Here is a 23,635-nt window from a genome sequence, read left to right as displayed (position 1 = left end):
ATAGTGCTAGCAAATTAAATTCCCTATACTTTCGGCATGGGTTGTCAGGCAGGTCCCGCTAATTGTAATTAATTAAGATACCTAATTATGTAAAAATATTACATAAATATATGTGTAGAATTAATATATGTATATATATACGTATGTGTATATATATATGTATATATATATATATATAATTTTTAAAAAATATTTTTATTTATATATAGGTATATATATATATATAGTGATATATACGTATATATTTATGTATATAGATATATATTATTTTGTTCTACGTGTATTTTGATATAACCACGATCGCTGGGGTGGGATCACCGGCGACCAGGTAAGTAAGAAAAAAACGGAGGGCGTACTATTACGCCCGGCGGCGCTTAGAGCCGCTTAAAATAGGGCGTAATAGTACGCCCTCCGGTCTTAAAGGGTTAAAGGAACACTCCGATTAAACAAAATATATAAACAGGTAAATTCATTAAAAATAATAATAATATAGGTGTTGTGTGTATTTATTTTTAATACAACCAAAGAGAAGTAGAGGAACAAAAAAGAATAAACTGTAATTTAAAAGCAAAACCTGCCAAGTGACAAGGCTGGTTTAAGTACCAGGAGCGTTGGCCAGTGTCCTCCCTGGGTAGCTAGCCTCCTATGCTTGATAGCAGAGCAGAAACAGTTTTAGATTATGTAAAACACAATGCTGGCCCAGCTTCTCCAGTGTCTGTGTGTGAGGCTGAACAGGAAGTGAAAGGGATTCCTTCCCATCTGCCCACTTACAGCCTCTCACACAGGAAGTGCCTTGAAGGAGGAGCAGGGGTAGCATTGAATGATGCACACTGTGTAACAGCTACTGCAATTCAACAGTCAATCATAGACGAGTAACTGGGCTACAAAAGACATAGGAGGGCGAGTACTTTGCAAATAACTCTTTAGTCTCCACATGCCCTAAACACCCCTTTTCTCTAACCATAAATTTTACCTCCCAAACCTAAATGCAGCACGCAAAGCCTAAACCTGAAAAAGACCCTTTACCTTTTTATCTACTTTTTAACTACCTATGTACCCCTATAATAAATCTAACCCAGCTCTAACTATCATTGTACAGATGTAGTCACAATACACTACAAGCAGAAATATACACATACATATGCATGCCTCCCACCTGGCCCGCTTTCAGCAGGACGGTACAACAAATTTCCAAGTTTGAAAAGCCGCTTACAGGCGATTTTCAATGTAAAAATATTTGACCCATATATTTGACCCTGTAACTTTCAAAAACGCTATAAAATCTGTACATGGGGCGTACTGTTATACTCGGGAGACTTTGCTGAACACAAATATTAGTGTTTTAAAACAGGAAAACGTATCACAACAATTATATCATCAGTAAAAGTGCTGTTTGTGTGTGAAAAATGCGAAAAAAAAGTCACTTTCACTGACAATATCATCGCTGTGATAGGTTTTACTGTTTTGCTGATACACAGGCCTTAGTGCCCCATTCACACATATATTTTTTGGTAAAAGTGTCAACTGCAGAATATTCAGCTTTTGGATGTGAATTCTAGCTTTGGCATTGTGCACCGTGACTAATAATGAGGTATTGTTTTTGTAGGTGCATAATTATAAAGAGAAAAACCATTCTGATTCTGAACACACTCACTAAGTTAACATCTAATATGTTGGGTAACCGCTTCTTGATTAATGTAGAGATCTAACTGCCATTATGGGGTCCAAAAGGATTTTTTCCCTATTTTCTTGCAAAATTGGAAGAACTTCAGACTGAGATTTTTTTTCTTCTTCAGGATTAACAGGAAAAATAGATGTGAGGAAGGTGGAACCTGATGGACACATGTCTCTTTTCAGCCAATGTAATTATGTAACATACTCTTCAGTAATATTTGGTTGTTATCAATAACCAGAGGATATATCCTTTTATATAGCATCATTTGATGATCTGTGTCCTGAGGGCAATGGTGATCTATACCTGGAGGTGATTTACATTGTGGATCCAGCTTGCTAGCCATAGGCAAATAATCATAGGGACGTGATCTAGTCAAAGCATTGGCGATTACTGCCCAACTGAGGCAGAGTAGGTAACTTGGTTCATACGTAATAAACATTCCAATAGTGTTTCCTGGGTTGAATGAAACAAAAAACTTAAACGCAATACCACAGCTTTAAGTGAGGATTTTACTCTGCTCAAACAATTTAATGTCCTCTTCTTCTGAATTTGGCACGTATACATGGTTTTGTATTCTTCTTGCACTCAAAGGTCTAGATCTTATGTCATGAAAGTTAAAATTAATATTTTTTATTAGATTTAATCAATGGGGACATCTGGTCCATTTCCCAAGTCATAGATGTAGGTTTAGATTATTTGTATGAGCCGTGCTTTCAATATATTGTTCTCTAAAAGTATCCATATAATAAACTGAGCTTGTGCTTCCATGAGTGCAGTTACAGTCTTATGACAAAGATAAATGTACCTAACTAATGTTTTCTCAGCAGACAAGTTTCTTTACGTTAGCTTGTCAGAAGCAATTAAAAAAAAAGTTAATGGTTCTTAAATAATGCACAATATGTATTTACTAATGTGCTACCAATTACATCTTACTTTGCACATCATTTTAACATCAACCAATCACAGCAAAGAATAAAAGATGTAGTAAGTCATCATGTTACCGAAGGCACTTCCGCTGTAAGATGCTAGAAAGTGTGTTGTACGTTTTGATGAACAGTGATTGTGGGAAATCCATAACTGAACTGGAAACAAATACAGGAAACAGCTGTTATTTTTCATTGTATTTTGCAATTTGATTTCAAATGTGCCACAATAAATTGTTTAGTGCATCTCGTCTCATGATTCCTGCTGTACACGTCATAGTGGATGTTGTCAGGGGAAACAGTCCGTTTCAATAAGAAACTGTGCCTGTGTGACTAAAGCAAATTATTTTGTAGATTTTATAGTCAATGATTTTTTTCTTTACTTCTAGTTCCATGTACATATTTAGATCTGTCAAAATGAATGAAGTTATTATTATTTTGTTTCCATAATGCACACAAAACCTGTACAGGCGTGATGATAAAAGAAAACTATTGGGCATTAAAACTTACTCACAAAGTTATTCACTAAAGTGTGAGACATTGGCAAGTCTGACAGGGTTATTCAATAAACTGAAAATGGCAGCAAATTGAAATCTGAACAGCAAAATAAGGTTAATCGTATGCTGGTGCTATAAGAGAAATGCGACACACACCTCTATTGGCACCGTAAAACGTGTGTTCTTTATTGGATATCCATTAAAAAATAAGAACTCAATTAAGCCACAGGGGAGGAAAATAAAAAACTGTGGAGGGAGAGGGGGCACCCTTACGTGTTTTATATCCAATAGGCAGTTCCTCAGATATGTCACAGAGGGTTTGTGATAAAGTGTTTATTGGGCACAAAAGAAAAAAGCATACAATAAACATACTCTATGGGGTCTTCAAAGAAGTCAGAATGCCAACACTTCTAAGGTAAAACTATGACATTTAACGTCACATAATAAAATCACTTCATAGCATGAGACCGTCAAAATATATGTGAATGTAACATCACTCTCTCTCCCACACCTTACTAGCTTTATATTGCTAGAGCATTTTTTAGGCACCAGTGGGGTCTTCCCACTTTTCTGTTGTCCCCATGTCTTAGCTACGTTTTGTTTTTAAATCGATATCCAATAAGGAATGTACATTTTATTGTTGCTGATTAAGGTGTGCAGTTTTTTCCTTCTGTGACCAGCAATTACTTCCAATTAAAGGATCGCTATAGTGTCAGGAAAACAAAGTGTTTTTTCTGACACTATAGTGCCCTGGGGGTGCCCCCACCCTCAGGGTCCCCCTCCCGTGGCGCCTAAGGGGTTAAAACCCCTTCAGCAGGTTACCTTAATCAAGCGCCAGGCTCCCTCGGCACTTGTGACCTCTCCTCCCCTGCCGACGTCAGTTCCCCCGTCCAACGTCAGTGGAGCCGAATGCGCATGCGTGGCAAGCGCCAAGCGCGGATTCAAAGTGTCCATAGGAAAGCATTTCTCAATGCTTTCCTATGGACGCTCTGCGCGATGGAGGCGTAATGTGCCTCGAGCGTCACAGATGCGCCTCTAGTGGCTGTCCGGAAGACAGCCACTAGAGGCTGGATTAACCCCAAATGTAAACATAGCAGTTTCTCTGAAACTGCTATTTTTACATCTGAAGGGTTAAAACCTGAGGGAGCTGGCACCCAGACCACTTCATTGAGCTGAAGTGGTCTGGGTGACTATAGTGTCCCTTTAACACTGTTACTAAACGACGCTGATAGTGACATTATATTTTCTATGGTCGCCCAAATGCTAAATGTTTTATTGCCCTTGCTTTCAAGTCCCTGTAGCATTTGTTGCAAAAGTTCCTCTGACATTACCCACATCTTCATCCTTCATTTCCCGTTATTGTTCTATTGTTGATCAATAATTAATCACAGTAGAAATTATGTATTAATAACAAGCTGGCAGCACTATAATAGCAGGATTAACAGAATAACTACCAGTGACCTTAAACAATATTAAGAATTTCAAGAAAAGGAAATCCACAAAGGCTACAGTGGGAAAAGGGGGGGCTAGGCACGGATTCCTCCTCAGGCAGAATTCTTCTTCTTCTACTCGACCCCATATGAAGAAAAACAGGAAGATAGAAGAATGAAGAAAAGATATTTATGTTACATTCTCAACTTCCCATGAATCACATTAGTGGGAAATGCTTCCTTTGGGATCAGAGGGGGTTCACAAAGTACCCAACCCGAACGATTTCCATATCATTGAGTTACCTTCCTTTTATTTAACTCTCTTAGTTAAAAAAAATAAACAAAAAACTTTGCATACATAAGAAATATACAGAGGGGTATATCTCTAATTGCAATGGGAGGTATGATTAAATCACACGTGAGAGATGTAGATGTTTGAAAAAAGATACAAAAAGCAAGGATTATTATTATTATTATTATTATTATTATTATTTTTGTCATTCATTTAGTGCCAACAAAATCTGTGGCCCATTACAATTTTAATATGGGGATGTAACAGCAAATGACCAAATAACTATTTTATTGTAGTATTACTATATTAAGTGTTAACAAAAACACACGGTTATTGAGGATTCTGTGTGAACCAGTTTAAAGAGTAGATAAAGTACTTCCCTTAAGCAAACACATAAACCTTCCAGGCTGTAACTTATTTACTATTTGTATTTTTTGTAATTTTACACCAGTGTCTTTTCTAAAGGGTGAACTGTAACAAGTGACCCTTTCTAAGTACTCTACTTTTGTGTGAAATTGAAGATTAGTTCTATGCTCTGAGTAAGGTTTAAAATGTACCACTTTCACTTCTAGACTGAAAAATGTGTCTATATTTGAAATCTCATTTTTATTCAGTAAACATGTTTCAGCCCTCTTGTTGTGAATTGTTGGAAATTCAAAGTGAATTTCCAATTTTAGGACAAAATGGTAGAATTGGCAATAATCTACCAATCAGATGTTTTCAGTTTGGCTATTTTGGTCCAATTTTTTTTAAATCACTTCTGATTAACTTAAATTCCCAACAATTTACACTTAAAGGATTACTATAGTGTCAGGAAAACAAAGCGGTTTTCCTGACACTATAGTGCCCTGAGGGTGCCCCCACCCTCAGGGTCCCCCTCCCGTGGCACTGAAGTGGTTAAAACCCCTTCAGCAGCTTACTTTATTCCAGCGCTGGGCTCCCTCGGCGCTGGTGACCTCTCCTCCCACTCCGACGTCAGCTCCCCCGTCCAACGTCAATGCTTTCCTATGGACGCTCTGCGCGATGGAGGCATAATATGCCTCCAGCGTCACAGATGCGCCTCTAGTGGCTGTCCGGAAGACAGCCACTAGAGGCTGGATTAACCCCAAATGTAAACATAGCAGTTTCTCTGAAACTGCTATGTTTGCATCTGAAGGGTTAAAACCTGAGGGACCTGGCACCCAGGCCACTTCATTGAGCTGAAGTGGTCTGGGTGACTTTAGTGTCCCTTAAACCTGTTTGAGGTTTTTTTTTTTTTTTTTAATTTTCATTTAGTGTCAGATTAGTTATGCACAAAGTATACTAATTTGGAAGGCATTGTAGGCCCACATAGCAGACACCTGAGGCATTGAGGTGCTTCTGTAGGAGATCTGTGAGCATTATGAGGCTTCTGCAGTAGACACATTAAAGTTAGGAATGGTCTACAGCAGCGCTGCCCAAAAGGTAAATCCCCAGATGTTGTAGAACTACTAATCCCATGATGCTTTGAGTGATGTTGCATGTCTTTAAGGCATCGTGGAAGTTGTAGTTTTAAAACATCTGGGGGATTTACCTTTTGGCCAAACCTGGCCTACAGGAATAAATACACAAACCTGTATTCATAAATCTATATGCCTCTGGCCAGGTTTACACACATTATTATGTATTTATTAATATTATGCATGTCTAGTTATTTTCATTTATTTTGTCAGTTTGTTCAGCCTGACTTGTCCAATACCTTATATTGTCTCCTCTCTGACAAACTCTAAAAATAATATTCTACGGTTAGTTTTTTCCATGTCTACACTTCCATTTCTGCTTAAAGGCCTCAGCCTTGTTCTATAGTTAGCTAGACATGCATGCTTAGCCGATGTGCAAAATGCGCAGTATTCCTTAAAGACACACAAATGTATTCCTATGTATCTTGGTGCACTTGCGACTGCTGTTTTTGTGGCATTGCAAGCTTCTTTGCATATCAATGCACATAAAAAAAATAAAGAATTAAAAAAAAAAAGTTTAGATAGTTTAGTTTTATGAATAAAAAGTTTTATTTTATTTTTTTCAATAAATATTCTGCTTTAATTAGAAAATCAGTGTGCACACATCTATGTAGCAGACCCCCGAGTGTTAAACATTTGTACAAATTGCAGAGCTCCCCAGTGGACCTACACTTCTGCAGTGTGCACCTGACAGTTACAGGACTCCCACATTAGGCTTCAAACAGGAAGGAAGACTACGGTACTCATACAAGAAGACATCCTAGGGATCTTTGAATTTTGTAATGCGCAGCATGAGATCAAGGCTTTATGTAAATCTTCCATGAACGGCTGAGAGCTTCCGCAACACACCTGATCAATGCTCTGCATCTCTAACACATAGAAAGTACATATCATACATACACACTAAGGAATCAGAGCTTGTTTAATGTAAACAAGTCATTTACCAGACCACTACCCTTTATAGCAGCATTCTGAATGTGCACTCTCAGGAGGTGAGTCACTCACCAGACCAGATGGAAGCCACTTCTCTCTGTAAATGGATTACTATCCATGACTACAGAAGCCTCTGTTTATATTCCATCTCTGCGCAGAGCGAGAATGGAGACAGATATAAGAGTGAAATAGAATGGGTAAGAAAGACAGTGTGAAAATATAGAAACAGAAATCTATGTGATGTCACACATAATGCAGAATTTAACTCTTTCATGACAGCCAAATTGCCCACGCCATCACAGTAGTTGGTTAGCCCTTTGCCTTTAAATGGCTAAATTAAGTAGAAAATTCCTATCATCAAAAGTTTTTAAAGGGGCACTATAGTCACCAGAACAACTACAGCTTAATGTGGTTAAGTATAGTTCTGGTGTCTTTATCCTGTCCCTGCAGGCTTTTTAATGTAAACCCCACCTTTGAGAGAAAAGGCAGTGTTGATATTACAGCCTAGGGACATCTCCAGTGGCCGTCACTCAGACGGACACTAGAGGTGCTTCGTGGGTCAGTGCTGAAGTTCAGCGTCTCCACCCTCTGCATGGAGGTGCTGAACTTTCCCCCTAGAGATGCATTGATTCTATGCTTCTCTGTGAGGAGATGCTGATGAGTGCTACATTTTGCCACTCATGCTCGATAGACTCCCAATGCTTTCCTACTGGATTAGCTGAGATCATCAAGTATGATGATCTCAGTCAAGGGGGCGGTGCCAGCCATGACCAGACCCACGCAGTACTGGAAAAAGGTGAGCAAAATCACCTTTCGCTCCAGAGGTAAGCGGGAACCGGGGGCCTATATGGTTATTTAGACCTATAGTGTCAGGAATATAAATTTGTATTTCTGACACCATAGGGTTCTTTTAAGTAGAGGTAGTACTTTAATTCACTGACTAGATTATCTCTCTTCTCAGTCTACACCTGTCCAGCATCACAAAACGTTCACTGTCCATTAACTGTCACTTCCTTAATCTGCTGTTTCATCCTAATCCACATTCACTGTATGTAATGAAAATTTCATAAAAATTGAATATACCTAGGTATGGATTGGAAACTTGGCATTCTGTCTGTATCCGTTGTGGGCCCAGTTTATTTTTACCTTCTCTGTAATTTAACCCCACTTGCTCTAGACTGAAACCTCATTTGAACAGGGCCTGTTCACCTAAATTATTTGTATGTCTCGTTTATCTTTGGGACAGCGCTGCATTAATATGTTGTCATTTATAAGTGATAATAATGAACAAACAACTTAAACGCAAAGGTGATCGGGGCAGGGAAATCATATGATCTTTTGATATTGTTTGCCTATTACTCCTATCAACCTCTGCCAGCATCTGAGATTTTAAAGCAACATATGTCTCTATATTTTACAATTGGGAGAAATTTGACAAAAGGTATCAGAAATGTATTTACAGTTACTAGTAGAGGACAATGGACAAATCTTCCCTGGGTGATAATGACCAAGATACACATTGAAGGTCATCAGTGCATAAGTAATTATCTACAATGCAGCCACTGTAACAACTCATACTGAAAATACAATTCCCATTGAAAATGCATTTTTCTTAATCACCCAAGCTATAAATAAATAATAGTGACTTCCTTGAGCTCACTCTGCTGGACACTATATGAGGATGATTTAATATGTAAATATCTAATTTCATTCTTCTAGACCAGGTGTTGTCAATCTTTGACATTCAAGATGTTGTAGACCAGTGGTAGTCAACCTTTTTCTACCTACCGCCCAATGATGCATCTTTCTTGATGGAAAAATTTCCTTACCGCCCACCAGTTTTCGCGCAAGTGCAGAATATTTTTTAGTAAGGAGGGTGTTTTAAAATAAATAAATAAATAAATGTACGCACATTTATCTTTTTATTTCTACTTTATGCATGTTTATAATGTTTTTAACTTTATAAAGGTTAATGAGAAAACAAAGTAAATTGAAATTACCTTTACTAGTGATTAATGAGATCCTTGAGGTTGATGCTGCGAGACTAAATATTTGATATCTGGTTCGATTTTTGTAAGGAACAAACAAAGGTCTCCTCTTTCGGTGATATTTAAACGTCCCTGTTTGCTCATAATATGATTTCTCATCTGTGCATCAGCTCCCCTCCTCTCCCTCCTCAATTCCCCTCCCCATCCCACTTTTTTCCCCTTTTTTCTATTTTTTAACCTTCTTTATAGCAATGCCCAGTAGGAAGGCTGAGCTAGGTAGCTCACTTACTATTATTAGCCAGCAATAATTCTCTTCTTTTCCTTCTTTCTCCTTTTTTACAAGTACTCTGCTCCTTCTTCCTCCTATTCTACAAGTACTCAGCTCCTTCTTTCTCCTTTTTACAAGTACTCTGCTCTTTCTTTCTACTATTCTACAAATACTCTGCTCCTTCTTTCTTCTATTCTACAAGTACTCTGCTCACAGACAAACACATACACACACTCACACATACACTTACAGACACACACACTCACAGACAAACACACTCACACATACACTTACAGACACACACACTCACAGACAAACACACTCACACATACACTTACAGACACACACACACACACACTCACAGAGAAACACATACACACAGACAAACATACACTTACAGACACACACACATATACTTACAGACACACACACACATCCACACTCACAAATACACTTACAGACACACAAATTATTAATATCTGGAGAACTGGTGTGGATCTGTCCCTGGGGTTCAGTGGGGCTTCACTTCGGCGGGCGGCAGAGTTCTAATCCGAGGCGGCGAGGGAGCTCTAACCTCTCTGCTCTGCTCACTCGCAGGCTGTCTACTGATGCCAGGAGCTGGAATATGACATCATATTCCGGCTCCCGCGGCATCAGCAAACATTGCGCGAGGGAGCAGAGCAGAGAGGTTAGAGCTCCCTCGCCGCCTCGGATTAGAACTCTGCCGCTCTGGGGTGTCCAGAAGGTGGCCTGGCAGGAGGGAGCGCTTCCCTCCTGCCGGTCACTGAAATCTTGCGCCCCCAAGACGTTCGCGCCTGCCCGCCCAATCTAAAAAGGAGAAATCCTCTCAAAAAGAGGATTTAGCCGCCAAAATCCCTACCGCCCACCTGGAATCCTGAAACGCCCACTAGCGGTAGGGACCAGGTTGACTACCCATGTTGTAGACTAGTGTTGTCGCGAACCCGAAATTTTCGGTTCGCGAACGGCGAACGCGAACTTCCTCAAATATTCGCGAACCGGCGAACCGCGCGGTACATCACTATTGTAGACTAAGGATCTTCAGCATTCAAGATGTTGTAGACTAAGGATCTTCTGCATTCAAGATGTTGTGGACTACGCCTCCCCTGATTTTTTGACAGCATTATGGTTGTAAGATCATGACATATGCATAGTCGCCTTTTTCAGCATATGCTTTACAAGACACCTTTTTTTGGGGGAAAGTATCACAGCTTTAATAATATAAATAATACTTGAAAAAAGTTAAGGTCATTGTCCACATACTAAACATAACATATTAACCCCAACTCCTTTAACAATACTACCCCAGACAATGACACCCATCACAATAAATAAAACCACATTATAACTTATAATTAACATATTAACATAACCATTGCCCCGAGGGCATGGTTTTCCAGGTTTTTATCATGTAAGGGTATACTGAGATACACCCTACACACACCAGGTTCGAAGCTACCAACAAGCTCGAACCTACCAATACCCTTCCAAACCTAACTGTTCTTAGCAAACTAAACTATTTTACATCAGGAAAAACAACCTACACCCCAACTTGCCTATCCATCCTCCACCACCGTGACCAAACGGGAGCTAAAACAAAAAAGGGAGTTAGGGTGGGTCAAAACAGGTAAGTGAGGATTAATTAAGATGGCCCCTAAACTAAAATGGCCACTATATATACTTCTCTAGCAATTCACCCATTACACCCCTTCTATGCATGTCTCCTAGCAATGTCAAGGCCCATTCCCCTAAGCTGAGCTGCTCCATAGTCTACATTACTGGATATGTAGTTCACAATATTTGGAGTGCCAAAGGTTGCCTACAAGTGTTCTAGATCAGGAGTGCCCAAAAGGTAGATCCCCACATGTTTTAAAACTACAACTCCCAAGATCCTTTGCATGTCTTTAGAATGGCAAAGTATCATGGCAGTTGTAGGACTGCAACATGTGGGGATCTACCTGTTGGGCACCCCTGTTCTAGACACCCACTTTATCTAATTGTGAAAAAATATAGATTTTTAATGTATTTGGGTGAATTAGACTTCTTCTGGGTTCCATCAAACAGATACATTTACATTCATCTTTCATGCTTTCTGTTCGTTTTCCTGTCTTTTGTACTCCCTTTCATTGTTCATCTGTGTTACAAAATCACTGCAGACAAGTTATAACGTTGTTCCTTCCTATGTTTTGCTTCGGTACTATAATTTTGTACCCAACTCCTGAACTGGTTACCTGGTTACCCACCCGGTCCCTGGCATGTGCCGCCACTTAACCCCGGTCACCTTTCTAATAGCCGAACGAGTGGAGTGTGTCTCCAATTGATCGCTCAGAGAGTTGCGGTCTGCGGTTAACTGCAACCTAATTGACGGCCTCAGGGCATTCACGTTCGTGTCCAATCTCCCGATACTGGAACTACCAAAAGGGTCACGAACAGGGACCACCTACAGCCTGGCATGTGACCTCAATTAGAACGTTGGGTTTTGCGGTTAACCGCAGGTTAAGTACCCCTTCCCGGCGGTCTGCGTTCGTCTCCCAAACAGCTGAGACATCCAGCAACAGAGCGGGGATTCGTGCAACCCTCTAGCCGTTACTCGTTCCACGAGTTTGAGGTCAAGGTCCCACTGCTTATTGACTCACTTAAAAACATGTCCGCCATCTCAAGCCCGGGACCAAAGACACGAACAGACTTTATAACGAGGAAATTGAGTGCACAGTACGTGGGGTCTGGGCGCTCTTCGGTGAACTATTTCGCCCAGACCGGGGCTACATAATGAATGGTAGAATGCACGAATTATGTATAAAACTGTTAAAGTTATGTATTTTTAACCTGTTTGTTATGTGGCAAGAAAACGTGGTATTTTGGGCGCTTGGAGATAATTGCATTGTCACAACCGTTGGATTCATTATCTCCAAGCTGGGCGGTGACAAATTCAAAAGATACATTGTTGACTAATTGTATTATCCCTGTATCCCATCAGGTCCAGAGGGGGCTGTCACTGGACCTGAGATTTTGCATAAATACTGATACCTGTGTGCCATTAAAGCCAGTTCTTGCTTGACCCTCAAATCGCAGCCTCGACTCGTTTTGTGGGGAAAAAGGTATCCTAGCTGTACTATAGCTAGTGGGATTGTTCTACACTTACAGGATTCTTATGGTCTACTAGCTGAAGCGGCTCTTCTCTCTCTCTACATTCGGGATCCAGACTATCCAAGCAGTCCAGCTTCCAGCTAGCCTGGGGGTAACCGTAACAATCTGTTTATTTTATTAATTGATTACATGTTTTGTGTGTTAAATTATTTTTTTTAACACTTCCTGGTCCCTGTTTTGTTTTATATGCTATGTAAAATAAGCTCAATGCAGTTACATAGGAAACTGATATTTTTCAGGAATACATGTTATGATGTTTATTCTACATTTCTGCATCTATTATTTTTAATGTCCTTTTTTATTTTCATTTACCCCAATTCTTTCTTTTACTTTCCAGTTATCAACACCTTGATTATTTCCCTAACTTTCCTAGTCCAGCCTTCTGCTTCCACATGCATTTACTTCTCTCCCTTCTTCCTTTTCTCTCTGTGAATTCCTTTTGCACTCTCCCTTACTCTAAATCTACTTTTTGCAGTCTCTGCAGCTGCTGCTGTCAATCAGGCGTCTTTATACACGGAGCCCTGAGTCTTCTTTCCCAGAGCAGCACTTCTAGCTGAACCCCTTGAGGGAAGCGGGAACTGACAGAGGGGGTTAGAATCAAGGGGTTAGCAAGACATAAAAAACCATCAATGCAGTATCTTTAGTTCTTCTCACGAGCTACGGGCCCTTTCCCATGGCTCTGTATTCTATTTCAGGCCAGGAAGAAGTTTCTTTTAGAATATGTTCCTCATCTGGATATGAAAATGCGACTGCTGTCCTGTCCTCAAAAAGCTGTATGCAAGTCTGCCCCCGAGTCCAGATGTCCAACCTTTCAATTACATATTTGCTGCATGATATTTTAGGATTTATTATACGTGATTATAGTCATATACTGTTAGTGTGTAAAGTAAAGGAACGTGTTAAATATTCAGAAGAAGCATAGTATAATGTTCTGATTGTTCTGCCAGCATAATGGGTTAGGAAGCAGAAATAAAACTAAGTGATGTTTGGCACGATAATTAATATTCATGTGATGCTCATCAATAAAGTACTGAGAATGATGCTCTAAAGATAAGGTGATAAGTACTGATAAATTTCTGTTGAAAATAAAACAATATTTCATTATTTATAAGTCTTGATTTAGTTATCTGTAACTCAGAAAATAATAATATCATCATAAGAATTAGAATGGCAGAGCTGGGTAGTACTGGCATCTGGGGACCCCTTTTCTATATCAATGGATAGAGCTGAGTTGGTGTCCTACTTGTGTTCGCCTGTGCACCCCTTTGATAAAAGAAAAAAATATTGAGCTTACATAAGATTTAACACGTAGGCTGCTTTTATAGCTCCATCAGTAAACTTTTGTGAATAGAGTAATGGCACTTTTAACTCAACTCATTTAACCCTTAATGACACTCACTGAATTGCAAACTCAGCAGAAAAACCAAAGAATACACATTTAACAAAATAATATTTATTTTATGAAAGGTGGCTTTTTGGTGAAAACGTTAGGAGAATATTAAGTTAAAGGAACGCTATAGTGTCAGGAACACAAACATGTATTCCTGACCATATAGTGTTAAAATCACTATTCTTTAGCACCCCTTGCTCTCCTAAATATAGTAAAATATGTCCTTTATTCCAGTCTGCTGGTGCTCGCTCTGCCCCTGATCTGGACTCTTTGGCTGACATCATTAGAAGTGATGATCTCTGCCAATCCCAATGCTTTCCCTTAGGAAAGCATTGTATTGGCTGAGGTTGTCAATTCTGATAATCTCAGCCAAGGAGGTGGGTTGGGGCAAAACGCCCCTCTTGCCAATCAGCATCTCCTCATAGAGATGCATTGAATCAATGCAGCTCTATGTGGAAAGTTCAGTGTCTCCATGCAGAGGGTGGAGACACTGAATTTCATACAGCACTGTCATGCAGGAATCACCTCTACTAGCCATCTGTACAGTGGCCACTGGAGGTGTCCATTGACTGTAATGTAAACACTGTCTTTTCTTTGAAACGAGTGTTGACTGCAAAAATCTTGCAGGGACTGACTATACAGACCAGAGAACCTTCATAAGCTGTAGTTGTTCTGGTGACTATAGTGTCCCTTTAAGCAGTAGTTTAATTCAATTGCTACAAAAGAGAATAAAATATTTTTAGACAGAAAGAAGAATGAATGGCATTATGAACCTCACCAATCAGTAAGTAACAGAATATGGAATAGTATAGCAATACGTTACATTAGAACAATGCAAACAGAAGCTTGACAATCACTTGACAGCTAACATAGATTACTTTTTTCCTCATATCCTGCAAATATACGATATCCATAAGATCTGATTTTTACCTAAATCATTTAAATGCCTCTTCCCCATATGCAATCACAAATTAAATTGCCCAATTATTTTATTTCCGCCAGCAGTTTCCTCCTCCTCTGGTTTCAGAAAATGAATCAGTGATGTCAGAAGACTACTGCTATAAATACTTATTGGGTTATTAACTAAAGTGAGAATTGTTAGCAATTGAATGTAAAACTCAAATTTAAGACAAACACAGACAAACTGGAAAATATCAGCTATGCTTCCAATTTAAACACCTTGAAAATGTTAAATTCACTTTGAATTCCAGACAATTCTTACTTTAGTAAATAACCCTGTGTATCCATGTCATCATAAATGTGTAATTCCAAAGCAATACACAACGTTATTTGAAAAGGTTTGTGAATCCATCAAAATGTATGACATACAGCCTCACAGTATAGATTGTGTTGGGGGAGTTGACAAAGCTTATTACAATGGCTGAAATACAAATATTGGTACAGTCTCAATATGCTCTTCATTTAAGTATTAACACCAATGAAAGAGAATCCATATAAACAGATAACTGTAATCTGAGTCAAAGACTCAAATCAATGAAATAGGTGTTAGTTTGAGGATCTCGTTCTTAGGACACGCTCATCACATATTAGTTATCACCAACAGGTACATTTTGTTTCTTAAAGGACCACTATAGGAACCCAGACCATCTAGGGTTAACCCTGCAGCTGTAAACATAGTAGTTTCAGAGAAACTGCTATGTTTACATGAGGGTTAATCCAGCCTCTAGTGGCTGTCTTACTGTGAAAATCACAGTGAGAAGACACTGAATGTCTATAAGAAAGCATTGAGAAATGCTTTCCTATGGACTGTTTGAATGCGCACGCGGCTCCTGCCGCGCATGCACATTCAGCGCTGACGTCGGCAGAGGGAGGAGAGTTCCCCAGTGCCAAGGGAGCCCGGTGCTGGAGTAAGGTCAGTATTTAACCCCTTCAGCCCAGCGGGAGTGGGACCCTGAGGGTGGGGGGACCTAAAGACCCTATAGTGCCAGGAAAACAAGTTTGTTTTCCTGGCACTATAGTGGTCCTTTAAGGAATATGAATTTCTAAAGAACTTAAAACCAGAACTGTTGAAGCTCAAGAGATCGAAAGATTTCACAAAAACATTGCTACAGATGTTGGCCTCCAGTTAAGTCATAGGCAAAGTGGAAGTAGAAGGAGTGGTTGTCCATCTATAACCACTCCATAGGTAAAGGCATATGAAACTCCAAGAGTTCACGAGTGGCAGCTGGTGAGATTTTAAGATGGTGGGGACCAGACTCGCCTCTATACAGTGTAGAGATACCCATACAATACAGAGAGCTAAGCATAATAGAGAGTTGCTCAAACAATAAAACACGCATGGCACAACGTAAAGATATCTATAAAATACATAGAGCTGAGTACAAAAATTGAGATAATATGGAGAAACTCATCAGTACCCCACACATCGAGGATCACTGTGATGGATTACAAAGAGCTGCAATACAGAGATATCAAAGGGGAAGCGGCAAAAGAGATAGACAAGGGCTGGTGACTCAGAAGGGCTGGAGGGAGAAAAGGACAAGGTGCTGGGGGGAGGACACACAGAGGGGTTGGGAAGGGGAGAAAAGGACACACAAAAGTGGTTTGGGGGAGAAATAAATACACAGAGGGTCTGTCATGATCTGGAGCAGGTCAGAGAGGAGACTTATGCCAGGGGTGACTTCAGTTACTTTATTTGTGCTCTTAGACATAGTATGAACAGGATATCATATAATAGAATTTATAGGAAAGAGAGAGAGAAAACAGAAATAAAGGGGCTTAGGCAATATGCCCTAAATAGATTATAAACAAGAAAGAAATTAAATAATAAGAAAACCAATAGATAAGTGTCCAGATTGGTGTTATGCAGTTAGGTATGGAGCAGACAAGTTGTATGGATCAGACTGGTAGAAATCAGACGGGTAAGATAAAGGGTAGTTCAAGCTGGTATTGAGCAGGGTTGGAAGTATGCAGGATTGAGGAGTAGTTCAGGCGGATATTGAGAAGGGTTGGAAGTAAGCAGAATTGAGGAGTAGTTCAAGCTTGTATTGTGCAGGTTTGGAGGTAAGCAGGATTAAAGCAAAGAAGGTAAGTCCACAGGTTGGCTCACAGGAGCCAGGATCTGTTTCAGGATGAGCATCAACTTCAATGTAAAGGGCATGTGGTGAGTTGGGTGTAGCCTTTTGTGTAGGTTGCTGAATTAGTCCAGGCAAGTGAAAATTATAAGGTAAGTTTTCAGGACTAGAGGCAAGGGAGGCCACTAGTGGTCAAACATAATCAGTGCAGGAACTTGGTTTTAAAGGAATAGAATAAAAGGAAAAAAAAGTCTTGTTTGTCAGGATAAGATCCTGACAGGGGATGAGGGGCTGAGGGGGACAAAGAGACACAGAGGGGCTGGGGGGACAAACAGACACAGAGGGGCTAGGGGGACACTAATAGACAAATAGGGACTGGGGAGAAAGAGACAATGTGCTGGGTTCTCTCTCTTGATACTAAACAATTACCTCCTCCCGGCAGAGGAGCAAGCCGGAGACACAAGTACCACTGGACCATCATGGCATGTCGTTACCCCCTTCCAGAAAAAAATAGTTACGGCGCACTCAGACTTGTAAAAATTATAACTAAGAAGGCTACTATAAAACGCCTATCTAAGAGAATAAATATGGGGATTTAGTTCCACCATATGGCCATATGATGTTAAGCCCACCACTGCTTCAAAGTACCCCAATGTCAGTGGGTCCTACGCTAATTACAAAATGTGGGACAAATTAAACAGTACTGGTGCTAAACACAAGCTACAGTGTATTGAATTAATTTCTTTGTAAGAGCAAAGTGAGTATACACCCCTTCCAGTCTAAAGGTAAGAAGCAGAGAGGTGGAAATAAAATTAACTTTTAAAAAAATTGAAATAATTTAAAAAAGGAATATTTTTACCCCCTACAAATCCTACCCACAAAGGCACACACATGCTGCCTCCTCTATAGTGCATTCACTAGAAAAATACATTCTACTTCCCTTATACACACTGCATACCCTTACACGCACTTTCTCCTCTATATACTCTCTGCATCCATTATGCACATACACACTTCTTCCCTTATACACACATGCTGTATCCTTTACACACCGACTTTCTCTTTTAGACACACTGCATCCTCTATACACAGATCGCATCCACTATACGCACACACTGCATACACTATACACATACAAATTACATTCCCTACAAACACACAGTACATCCCCTACCACAGCTGTAAGTGCCAGGAAGATGTTGGTAGGATGGGGTCAGGCCATGCGGGCAGAATCAGGGGACTTGTAAGGGTCCCCAAAATTTCTGATGGCAGCCATGATCACCCACCAGGCGTTAGGCATATGCCTAGTTACCTAAATGATGTTCAAAGTTTGCACACAAGCCTTTTTGATCACTTCAGCAACTGTACCGCCAGTAGGTCCACCAGTGGCCTTAGCTCAAGGTGTTCCCAGGGCACTGATTGCATAAAAACACTTTAAGTTACCTCACTAACCGTTTCTATTTGTGGATGTGTTAACTTGTTTTCCAGCTCAAATCTTGGATTGTGATCAGAACAGAAACTTGAAACCCTCCAAAAATCTCACGCTGTTGCTGTCGTAAAACCTATAACATTGATTCACTCCATACATTTAAAGAACACTAAAGTCTGTTTTTTTTTTTTTTGGGGGGGGGTTGAGGGAGTAATCATTTTAGTTTTACAATTAAATGTGCATTAAAAAATTCACCTAACACGATACATCCGGTATGAAAGAGAAATGGTGGCTTTCTCATTCATGATAGAATCCTCTCCTGCTAAATGGAACTCTCTCGTCCTCTTCCCCGCCCGCAACTCTACAGCCACCTGCTTCTCATCATGAACTGCGTGTGTATCTGGAGTGATGATGGATTCCAGGCACCTGTCTGGATAAAGAGGAAAGATACACTGTAATTGTGGGAGAGCAAGCAACAGATAATTGAGAAATAGAAGAAGACAGAACATGAATGATGAATTACAAAGGAATATAAGGCGCATTATAGTGGGGAAAAAGAGTAACCTCTGCATACGGAGAACTGAAAAAGATGGAAAGACGAGTATATACGTTCATGGAAAAACTGACTGCACAGCAGGTAGATAAGGCACAGATTTGCGTGATAAGACTGTCCTCATTCATTATGGAAGAGCTTTGTTAACATCAGGAGCCTGATTTAATGATGCTGCTTGAAGAGGAGAAAACTCCTGACAAGGAAATTACAAGGAGTTTTATTTTCAAAGCTGCAAATCAATTGTTGTGATTTTCAGGAAAACAAAATGTAAAATAACTAAATAAATAAGTGTTCCGTACAAGGTTCACCGTGCAATAAAAAAACAAAAAAAATCAGGGTAAAGTTAACTCCTGGATTGTGTCAAACTATGTGTGTGCTCTTAAATGGCCATTGGAGAAATATGAAAAAGTAGCATTTGTTTAAATGTGCATATGAATTTGGGGTAGTGCGCATGTAACTCTTTTCTATATTTTTTATTATATGTATTGAGATTGATGTGTACTATATTTAAGTAGTGGGCGTTTGAGCGCAAGGCTTAACTTTGTATGTTTGTATTTTCTTTTGTATTACACAGCCATGTGATAGTGCTGCCACCCACCCCATGTGTTCTCTATTAACGGTTAATAAGTATGTAGGGGTTTAGATAAACACCCTCTTTATCTCATTAGAGAAATATCACAAATAAGCGCCTATATCACAGTACCATTTTTTGTTTGTTTTAGAGCTTACACATAAATGGGCATTGGTGTGATACTAAAACACAGAGGTGTAACTAGACGTCACTGGGTGAGACAATTTCCCTGGACCCCCCAAAGCGTCTCATCCCCCCCAACACCCCATGCGTCTCATTCCCTCCGAGCCCCCCCATACGCCTCATCCCCCCCAGCCCCTCCATGTGTGTCATTCCCTCCGTCCCAGGCCCTCCATATGTGTCATTCCAACTGTCCCAGCTCCTCCATGTGTGTTATTTCCTCCGTCCCCGCCTGTCCATGTGTGTCATTCTCGCCCCACTACTGTAAAGTAAGTAGTGTCTGTTTCTGTGTGTGTGTGCACAGGATGCATTGGATGTTTCTGTTTGTGTGTAAAGGAGGAGGCAGCATATTCCTTGGTGGTTCGGTGGTGCTCCTCCTGTGAGTCCCAGCAGCACCACGTAAAAAATCGATCCTTGCCGTGATTACCGCAGCAATGCTCTGAAAGCTGGGACTCTGCCAGCCGTGGAGGTGAAGGCAGAGAGCCTCCTCCCCTTACAGCTGCGCAAACTCTGCATAGATCCAGGAAAAGAGATCAAAAGATCTCTCTGACTGTGTCTGTGTGCATTTAAGGTTCCTGGGCTCGCGGGGTCCTCAGCTGGCCTGGGCCCCTTACAAGTAAAAGGGCTGTACCCCGCTACTGGCCCACGGTCGCAGGGATCGCAGCTGTGGTCGGGCCCTCTCGAGTGATGAACCCAGTAGCAGCTGCGACCCCTGCGACCGTGGTAGGTACGCCACTGCTAAAACACCTCCAGTTATTTAACTCCTTCCCAATCGAGTAAGTAGGAATACTAGGTACGTCCAAGGCCCTTAAGACGTCCAAGGCATTCCTACTTACTTACCCAGTCGCTGCCATTCCCCTGCCGGCGATCGGTGCTCCTCTCCTTCTTATATATATTTTGTCATGTTAAGTGTATATTTATATTAATATATACGTATATTAATATAAAAATACACTTATAATTAAATTACACACATGTGTATATTTATAATAACTATATATATATTTATATACATATTATAAAAATAAATATTAAAAAATAAAAAAATTATTTATATATATGTCATTATATTCTAACAGTATTTTGATGTTAATATATATATATATTTATATCAAAATACACTTAGAATGAAATTATATATATATATATATATATATATATATATATATATAAAACTTTGTATGTATATATATATATATATATATATAAATAAAATAATCCGAAATATACATTTGTCTATATACATAATTACATAAATAATTTAATAAATATATACATAGACTTCAAATATTTAAATATGTATTTATATTTAAATTGTACGTGCAAATTTATGTAATATTTTTACATAATTAAGTAATTTTATTGATTGAAATTTGGGGGACCTGCCTGACAACCCAGGCCAAAAGTCCAGAGAATTTAATTTGCTAGCACTATATTTAACCCTGTAATTTTCCAAGACACCCTAAAACCTGTACATGGGGGGTACTGTTTTACTCTGTAGACTTCGCTGAACACAAATATTAGTGTTCAAAACAGTAAAACATCACAGCGATGATATTGTCAGTGAAAGTGACGTTTTTAGCATTTTTCACACACAAACGGCACTTTCACTGATGAAATCATTGTTGTGATACGTTTTACTGTTTTGAAACACTAATATTTGTGTTCAGCGAAGTCTCCTGAGTATAACAGTACCCCCCATGTACAGGTTTTATAGTGTTTTTTAAAGTTACAGGGTCAGATATAAGGTTTGATTTTCAGGTTTTTTTCACATAAACATTTGCCAGCTTGGTTATGATGCCTTTGAGAGCGTATGGTAGCCCAGGAATGAGAATTACCCCCATGATGGCATACCATTTGCAAAAGAAGACAATCCAAGGTATTGCAAATGGGGTATGTTCAGTTTTTTTTAGTAGCCACTTTCACAAACACTGGCCAAAGTTAGCGTTTCTTAATAGTTTTTTTGCATTTTTAACACAAAAAAATATAAATGCGAACTTTAGCCAGTGTTTGTGACTAAGTGGCTACTAAAAAAGACTGGACATACCCCATAGTGAATACCCTGGGTTGTCTACTTAAATATGTACATGTAAGGTGTGATTAAGAGATTTATGACAGATAACAGTGTTACAATGTCACTATTGAAAAATATAATATATTTTTTATATTTAAATATATTTATTTTAAAACAGCAATGTCCTACTTGTACTTATAGCCCTATAACTTGCTAAAAAAAAAAAAAGCTAAGAACATGTTAACATTGGGTATTTCTAAACTCAGAACAAAATTTAGAAACAATTTAGTATGGGTGTTTTTTGGCGGTTATAGATGCGTAACAGATTTTGGGGGTCAAAGTTAGAAAAGGTGTGTTTTTTTTTACATTGTTTCATCATATTTTATTTTCTTTTTTTATAGTAAACTATGTGATATAATGAAAATAATGGTATCTTTAGAAAGACCATTTAATGGCGAGAAAAACTGTATACAATATGTGTGGGTACAGTAAATGTGTATGACAAAAATTACAGCTAAACACAAACACAGCAGAAGTGTAAAAACATCCCTGGTCCTTAACGATAAGAAAATTGAAAAACGGTCTGGTCACTAAGGGGTTAAATGTGCATAGGGATTTGGGATAGTGCTCTTTTCTTTGGTTTGTATTGCATGTATTGGGGCTGATGTGTACTACAGTCATTGCCCAGGAGTTTGAGCGCAGGGCTTAACTATGTATACATGTGTGCTATGGCAGCACGAAAACACGGTACAGTTATATTATCAGTCTTTATTAAGATCACAAGGGGGATAGCAAACAGAAAATTGAAGTAGAAAGATAGTGGGTGTAGACAGGGTGTGCCTTGACAAGCAGCTGCACCCAGCTGTTCAGTCATCTACTCTGTTCAAACAGAGGGTGCAGTGTGGACATAGATATGAGGGGGAGGTGGAGGAGACTGGGCAGAGGATGTGGTCACAGGGGACAGTGGGTATGGTGACAGTCGGTTTGGGCATTGCATGTGCTTTAACCTCTTTGCTATGCAGACATCAACTGAGGACACAGTGACCCAATAACGAGGACTGGCTATCTTTTCAAAGGCAGTTCCTGAAGAGTATAACTCCTACCACTCTCAGACAAACTATTGTTAACTGAGATATTTTAGTTATTAATTGGCAGAGGAAAAACGAAAAAGCTGATCGTAACTAATGGATGCAAACTCCTAAACAAGCAGCTACCCGTAACAATATACATTCACAATGTATTGTAGAATTCTATGTGCATAGTTATAGGTCATGCCATATATAAAGGAACAGTTTAGGTACCATAACAACTTCATTGAAATAAAGTTGTTATATTGCCAAAGGGTCCGTGGCACTGGCTCACCTTAAGGGGTTGTTCCGTCTGCATTAAATTACTTCTCATTAAATAATTTGCAGTTACACGTATATTCGCCAATAGGAAGCACCTTGGACATTTCTCAGTATCTATACCATTCACCGCATTAACTCCTTACTGTCATCTCGTCTTGGAGGGATTACCATTCCCTTCCTCCTACACATAAAAGTGCAGGAACTAGATGTAAATATTTAATGAGCTTTTATCTGAGAGATTCTGCACTGAGTGGGAGGAAGAAGAAAGGGTGGTATTGATAAATTCCCAGAGATATAGTCTCAATGACCCCTGAATTCGTTTTTTAAGTAGCTTGTCAGGAGAAGGCTGGCCCAAACAGTAAATACAATTCACTAGAGAGGAAAAATTAAACAAATATTACATAGAAACATAAATTCTGATGGCAGATGAGAACCTGATTAAATTTCACACGGATTCTGATTATT

The sequence above is a fragment of the Pelobates fuscus genome, chromosome 11, assembly GCF_036172605.1.
Source record: "Pelobates fuscus isolate aPelFus1 chromosome 11, aPelFus1.pri, whole genome shotgun sequence".
In the NCBI taxonomy this organism is placed as follows: Eukaryota; Metazoa; Chordata; class Amphibia; order Anura; family Pelobatidae; genus Pelobates; species Pelobates fuscus.
The sequence above is the reverse complement of the archived record's forward strand: the minus strand, read 5'-3'. Positions refer to the sequence as shown.